Source organism: Geospiza fortis, unplaced genomic scaffold (genome assembly GCF_000277835.1).
Source record: "Geospiza fortis unplaced genomic scaffold, GeoFor_1.0 scaffold173, whole genome shotgun sequence".
Lineage (NCBI taxonomy): Eukaryota > Metazoa > Chordata > Aves > Passeriformes > Thraupidae > Geospiza > Geospiza fortis.
In genome coordinates, this window is record NW_005054334.1 from 4,170,358 (window position 1) to 4,178,230 (window position 7,873).

The 7,873-nt window shown below is 37.9% G+C and overlaps 1 protein-coding gene across 2 annotated transcripts in view; it reads left to right on the forward strand.

Moving 5' to 3' along the window:
- The first annotated feature begins 3,826 nt into the window (after positions 1–3,826).
- The window catches only part of TNRC6B (trinucleotide repeat containing adaptor 6B), a 106,869-nt gene continuing 102,822 nt past the window's right edge, over positions 3,827–7,873 (forward strand). The window contains exon 1 of one of the 2 annotated variants that reach the window (XM_031057706.1): positions 3,827–3,900. The gene's annotated coding sequence lies outside the window, so the exon portion shown is untranslated. The remainder of the gene's footprint in view (positions 3,901–7,873) is intronic. The other variant, XM_031057705.1, reaches the window with a different exon arrangement.

Here is a 7,873-nt window from a genome sequence, read left to right on the forward strand (position 1 = left end):
AGTGAAGTTTAAAAAACAGAAAAAGCAGATTGTGACTTAAGCTTCATTCTCCATCACAATCCCCTGGCCTTCCTCCTGGCTGTGTCCTGGCTCAGCCTGGCCATAATCTTGTGCCTGAGGCTGCGTTACAGGGTGCAGTGCCGGACCCAGAGCCTTTTTCTGTAGCAGGGGATGCCTGTCTGCCTTCCTGGCTGCTGGAGGACTTAGCACCAGTATTGCCATGCTGGTGTGAATTCCTTAACAACACAACTCTTCTTGTAAAGCAAAGCAAAAGGATAGTTTAGCACAGGAATCTTCCATACTCTTGTAATTAAATACAGGAAGATTGTAAGAACTAGATAGTTTAAAAGGTATGGTATCTTCCAATCCTGTCCTGTATGTGAATGATTTTCAGTAATGTTGTCTTTAGCTCTTGTAATTGCTGCTGTCAGTGAATAAGCACTGTTTCCCCTTTGCTCTGCACAAGGCTGCTTACCCCCTTATCAGTTTTAATTTAGTTACTGCTGCTGGGTTTGATAAACATACTGCTGTATGGGACTTGAGGAGTATTACTGGGGGTTCAAAAGGAAACCTTCGATCTTGAGTTGACTTTAGTGGTATGAATAATCTGACAGGATGATTCTCTTGGGATTATCAGCAGTAAAGGAGTTATTTATAGCTTTCAGGTTTAAAGTTGAGCTGTTGAGAAGCAGGCTTCTCACTCATCACAACATTTTGGTTAAGATGGAGAAAAATGCTTCATGTCTCTGGTCCAGTATAACATCCACTCTTCACCTGTCCTTAAAAAACTCTGGTCCTCTGTATTCTGAAGACTTTGTCACTTTGCAAATGCCGTGAAATAAAGGCTTGGTTGTTGTTGTTTTGTTGGGTTTTTAAAGTGATAATTTGTTTCCAACTTTGCAAAGCGAATTTTTTGAGTGGGTCAAACTTTAATATGGAGTGTAAAAAGCAGCTGGTATTCTCAACTCACTATGTTTTAATTCCTTGCTGCTCCAGCTATCACCATAACTCTTACGGTGATGCTGGCTGTCCAGAAGATGCCATCAGTCAGTTAAGACACAGTACTTCCAACAACCTCAATTTTCACAGTTTCCATAAATGTTGTGGTGTAAAGTGTTGAAGATCTTGAAGAGAAAGTAGAAATAATTTTGAGGGCATCTTGTTACATATGTATATGGTATCTACACACATATATGTGTATGTTTACATAAACGTGTGTGTATATATGCTTCAGTCACAGTGAAAATACAGCGTGGAACAAAACACAAAGGACTTGGGAAAACTTAACCACTTGGCAGCCTTTGGCTGATTATAGTTGGGATGTAATCTTGATTACAGTTGAGAAGTGATGTGTAGTGTATGTAGTGTACAATAGGTTGCTGTAGCAAAGTGAGGACAAATACCTTTTATGTTCACTGCATCCTTTAATGGATTCTTTAACCTAACCAGTATGAGCAGAAAAGAAGTGGGGTTTGTGCTGCTTTGTACAGTAGAAAGTGGCAAAACATGTAAGCAAAACATTTTTCTAAATAAGCTTTTCAGTTTACTTTTCCTTAACTGGGAGGAGAAACATTTAGCACCTTAAATGTTGTTTACGTAAATGGTTTGGAACACTCAGAAGGTGATGATGAGGTATTCTGTTCTTATGTTTCAAGACTGTCTTTAGACTGAAAGGCTAGAGCCAGGATTTTCTAAACAGAAAGTCTGATTTAGGACCATTTGAGAAGTATCCCTTTGCATGTTTCATGTCTCCCTTAACAATGAATCAAAAAGGGTGACATTGTTTAATGAGGAAAAACACAAATTCATTAATGATTGGATTTTCTTGAGCAGATCATGTTATTGTCCTTTTTAAACCCCCTGACATCTTCAGGAGTGCTCTGTTTTATGAAATGGTTTGTATTTGAGTTGTTCATATGAAAAGACCTAGGTGCTGTGAAATGTGACTTGTGTTTTATTCATAGAGGTTTTTAACTTCTATTTGGTCCTTCTACTCTCATGTTTCTTTAGAAGAGCAGGACAGAGTAATGTATCTATTCCAAGTTACAGATATTTATCTTGTTAAAAGTACTTGTGTCATATTTACACGAACAGCTGAAACATGTTCCATATGTTACCAAAAACATCAGTGCAAAGAATTAAATGCAGAACAAAAGATGAAGTTGTGCAGCCGATGCTAAATTAAACATAAGGGACACCCTCTCTCATGTCATGTTTTGCTGTAGAACACCACAGTGATTTTGTGGGATATGTGACTGTCCTTCCTGAATATTCCTCTGGATTTTTTTCCATGAGAGATTGAGGATTTCTGCCTTTTCCCATTCCTCCCAGCTGCTTTGTTTAGAGTTATATCTTTAGTTCATTTTCCCTTGAAGTACTAATCCTTCCTGGATTTCCTTCCACCTAAGTAATGCAAAGAGATTGTTCTAAACCATGTGAAATAAAGAGGCTGCAAATCCTCTTCTCAAACACCAGTAGTGTCTCTCCTACCAAATTATTTGGTTACAAGTTATGTTTCCAACTTGTGCCTTGAAAAGTGAAGTGGAGAATTACCATAACAGTGAGACCAGGATTGTCCTGGGTAATTTTTATAGTAAATCATTACTTACACTGCTACTGTGCTGTAGATGAAAAACCAAGAAATATTTCTGTGTTGTTTTGAAGTTGTGAATGACTTGAAGCCAACTTCCCATATCCTAATTGAGTATGGGATGTTTTTGTTTATTTATGTCAGCAGCTGATTTTTGTAAGATGATGTTTTAAGACAGCTTGAGGCCTTTTGAGTAGAGTGTGCTCTTGGTTGCTTTATCAGAATCACCCCACAGCATAAGTCAGAACCAAGTTCAAAATTCAAGTTTGCATCTGTAAAGCCTTTGCTCACTAGCAAAGGGACAGGTAAACCACAGTGGCAGGTAAGACTCCCTTTTATCACCAAATGTATTTTCTAGTCAGAAATTGTTTGAATGGAAATCATGCCCAGAAAGCTCTTAGTTAATGCTAGAAGATCAGGGTAAAAAAATAAACTCTGTTTATGGCAGTTAGTCCAATGACAGGAACACTTTGTTCCTAAATAATGCTGTACATTAAGGAACCAACAAAACAATGCAGTGAATTTAGAAAAGTGCCACTTGTTCATGACTCTTACAACAACCCTGAATATTGGTAACTGGAATAATTTAGATTTTAGTGATGTTAACTTGCATGTATAATGGTAAGCTGATGGTTCTGGACTTCTTTTAATTCCTGGAATTTGGTTATGTTTTGCAAAACCAAAACTGAAGTATTTAATACTAGCTGTGTATGATTTGAAATGGACATGATTGTAAGCCAGTGCAGTGCTGCTATGTTACTCTTTCAAAATAGGATTAAATACCTGACAATTGGTAGGTATGGGATTCATTTTTACACATATTTAATATTCAGGAGTTAATGTAGGATTACATAATCTCTTCCCTTGACTGCAAGGAAACACGCTTATGTGTTTTCTTTCAGTTCCTGTACAAGAAACCAGTTTCACTGCATGTTTTCCCCAGTTGTGAATAGAAATTATGTTTCTAGAGCCTCCTACTGTTCTGTTGTATCTCATAGTCAGTAGGAGATTCTCTCACACATGCTACCAGTATTTACTGTTTTTCCAAATTTGGATGGGAGGTTGTGGGGGGAATTTTAAGAAAATATTTTCCTGATGGCAGCCTATTCCTTTCATTTCTGTGCACCTAGGTTTGCTGAGCTTTGGAGACAGCTGACTTTTGCTTTTATATTTGTTTTGAATTTACTGATGACCACAGTTGGTTGACATTTTAAATTTTTTTTTTGTCTCCTTTTAGGGTTTTGTTTTTGCACTGAATGTAGCCAGGACGGATCCTTGTGGGCTTTGGCAGCCCTTGGAAACTGTCAAAGGTAAAAATCAACCAAAGCTCAGTATTGTGATCTTGAAAGTTGGAGGTGAGAAAAGCAATAGCCTATGCTGGTTCTTAAGATACTGTAGGATGTAGACCTGTGTTCATGTGCTTTCTAGTGTGTTATTTCCTGTGGGTTTGTGTGTGAAGTTTATGTTACTGCCTGATGTGATTTGTTTCTGTAAGCTGAAGTTGATATGTATGATGTGTAATTTTCTTTTAAAATTATTAAGTTATGTTGAGATTTTTTGACTCACTGGAATTGGTAAGTGATTATTTCCTATAAGCAATAAAGTTATAGTCGAAGGTTTTCTATCTTCTGAATGCTCTTGCTCTCAGAACAACTTGCATTTAAAGTGACGAAAGATACTCTCTTCTTCTTCTGTACATTAAATTTTATGTTGCTTTTGTACATTCTTAACAGACTTAATGTAATACAATGCTTTAGCAATTAAATCCAATATGGTTGGATCATGTGTTAAAAATGAACATTTTGTCTGTACCTAGAGGCTGGGGTGTCGATACAATTGTGTCAGACAAGCACAGTCTCATTTAAGACACTGTTCAGTCAAGCAGTGCCTTGTTCTAGCTGCTCTTGTTTCAAGTGTGCCATGTACATGAGATCACTGCCTTGGAAGAGCACTGGTGTGCCTGCTTTGCTTTGTGAGAGAGTTTGGGACCTATCTTCAAATTCTGCTAAATGTCTGTAGTGGTGACATTTGGCACAGCCTTACTGTCCTTCAGGGAGTTTCCAGTGGGCCATATCCAATTCAGACTTGGGAATTCACAGGAATCACGATTGGCTGTACATTAATAAGTGCTTCTCTCACAGCTGCACTTTTTAGAAGCCTGAAGTAGGTTTTTTCTTCATTATCTGATGAAGAACGGGACCCTTGAATTAGACCAGGGTCTAGGCCCAGTGATGCCTGTTTGATGAAACCAAATTTGAAATCATTGGAATTCCAGCTCTCTCTTGCTATTGAGAACTTTGTATTTTTCCATGCTGGACCTTTCTACAATGGAGGGAAAATCAGGCCTAGAGGAAGTACCTTATTCACTGGTATTGGTTTTCAGGGATTTATAAGTATATGGAAATTTTGTTCAGGTTTTGCTTGCCAGAGTGTGTTAGAATGCAGCAGTGCAGAGATGGTATCCATAAGGACACTGCACTAGGAGTGCATCTCTCATGCTGATCCCAGTGAACAAAATGAGTACATCTTTGCTGAAGGAAAAGCATGGAGCAAAAACAGGACTAAAAATCAAACTGGATTGTCCCAAAACCATACTGTTTAATGGCAGGACAGTCTTGCAGTGGGCATTAAAGTTGGTAAGAAATCATGCTGGTTCATATTAATGAATGTTTTAACCTTTGAGAATAGATTCTCATTGCTGTATTACATTTTAAAGAGTTAAATAAAAGTTGTTCCTAAGTTTAGATGTGCATTTGCCACATCATATGTGGGCATACTAGTGCACTGCTATTTTCCAGGGCTTCCTTGGTGTTACCTTACTCCAGTTGAAGTTAGTTAATTTTTCTGAAGGATATCAGGTGAATAAAAAATTGAGGGTTTTCAGTCCCATTCCAAGTAGTTTGGGTGGATATATGCAAGGCTAGAAGAGGATTATCTTACTTTTGACCTTTTCAAGGAATGACTTTCTTGATAGGTGTTGGATCTGAAAATCTAAATGGGCTGTCTATAAACTTTCTTTTTATCACCTGGGAACTTGACATATCACATTAAGTATTGAATATAAGTAAACAAATGCCTTTAGGCTTTTGGCATTTTTCTGATCCTACAGGATGCTAGTACAAATTCTTACTTCCCATCCTTCCTCCATGTATAAAATAAATGACCCTGTGTGTCACCTTCAGGACTCTGCTCAGAAGCTGGTGAGCTGCAGAGGGGATGTCTGTAACATGGAATAATTATGTTATTTCTTCATGTGCTGGCAAAAAGCTGTCTCTCTGGGCTAAGAAGTCACCCTCAGCTGTAAATGACTGCTGCAAAAGTCTGCCACAGAGGTAGTGTCCCATGGATTCAGAAATCTTGAAATGCCACCTTTTGGCAATAAATAAACTTGCAGTGCAGCATTCTTGTGCCAGTGGCTAAAGGAATCAATGATTCATGTATGCAAAAGAACATAAAAATTATTGAATTGGGCTCATAGTTTGTTGGAGGATGTTTGGTCTCCTGAAAGAACCCAGAAGCAAATGCAATGAAGTATAGAAAAAACATAACCAAACAACAAAAGGACAGTGTTCAGCAAAACTTCCTCTTGCAACACCTTTTGTAGTCTGTAGCTTTTGATCTTCCTGCACCAGCTAAAAATTTTTTTGGTAGATTTTCTTTTTCCCTTGTGAAGTTTTCTAGTAAATTACTGAGTCTTTTAGAACTTCTACTTTTTTACCATCCCTTGTGAGTGAGTTCACTCTAAATAAGTATTGTATGACATAATATTATATGTTATATGGTTTTTTTAAATGTTAAAGCAAATAAAACATTAATTATGGGATAAATTAAGAGACAAAATAGAAATTATAAAAAAGAAAATACAATGGAGAAGGAAAAGAGTTTATTCATTCAATTTCCTACCTTAATCTCTGAGTTCTGGATAGGTCCAGTGTATTTAATCTGTTGTCTGTGGAAGAGCTTGCTTTTCTTTGTTCTTATAGCCTTTCCATTTTTTAAAAATTCCTAGTTCTACTGACCTTTTCTTTCCTCCTTTGAGATGCACTGGTTGGTAGTCTTTTTGTCTTCTTCCAGGAGTACTGTATAAAAACTGGAGTCAAATACTGCCAATTCCTCTGGTAGTTAGGGATCTCAGAAGATAAAACATGTCAGTTTTTCAAAGGCTTATGTTTGAGTTCTTCCAGCATTCTGAATGAAAAGTGACTTCCCCTTGCAGTGCTCTTGGTCTGACCTTTCTGATCTTGTTTTATATGTAAGCTTTTTTTAATGCTTCTGTAGCTCAAGTTCATTCTTGCTTGTTTCTCTGACTTTGAGACCAGGTAAGTGCCACAGGAATCCTTCTGGCCAAAGCTGTTTTGGCTGTTAGACATCAGACTGTCTGTCTAACAAAAATCTGAGGAGCTTCCCAATTACTTGACTCTGATACTGCAAAATCATGCTCCAAAACTCCCAGCTCTGAAAGTTCTGGAGTGGGTTTCAGAAACTGAGCATGGCAAAGAAGTACCATGGACAGGGACTGCCCAGCCTGGCCTCCTCCACTCTTGGTGCAGAGCAAAAAGCTAGAAACATTTGTTCTAGGCAGGAGGATCTTGGCATAGATGTCAAATGCTTAGCATTTGATACCTCTGCTTTTTGATTATGTGCTGAAGGCAGAATGTTTAAGTGAGAATTTGGTAAGAGTTTGCTTTTCTCCTCATTCTTCTTTTCCCAGAAAAGGAAATTACTATGCTCTAAGTCCTTACAACTCTTGTGCCTTGCACTAGAGTGTATGACATTACTGAATGTAACAGCTTGTTGGTTGTAAGATTTTTTAAGTTGTATGTAACATTTTGTAGCTCCAGGCCCTTAATGTGTGTAGAACTTGTTCTTCACTCCTTGAGTCAACCATGGCAGATGTTGTTTTACCTATGTGCAGCATAACAGAGGAGGTTGGAGTGCAGACAGCCTTACACTCTGAACAGACATTAATAATGAAGTGAAGGAGGTGCATCATTTAGAAGCTTTCTGTTGTCAGTTTCCAGGCTTGGAATTGCTGCTGTGAAGGTGACAGCAGTTCTGTAGCTGAGGTGCAGAAGTAGAGAGACTTGAAATGGATGTTAAATGCTGGTGCAGTTGAAGAGTTAAATAATCTTGTGAGGGACAACTGTTAAAGGCCAACAACTCTTGGCTTTAAGAGAATTCTTAATTCAGTGTACTCAGTGTGAGCCTTTACTTTCCATATACCTGGAATGTTAGAGATCTGGTTATGGCTTATGTCTTGCATTTTAAGTGTGGAAGATTCCT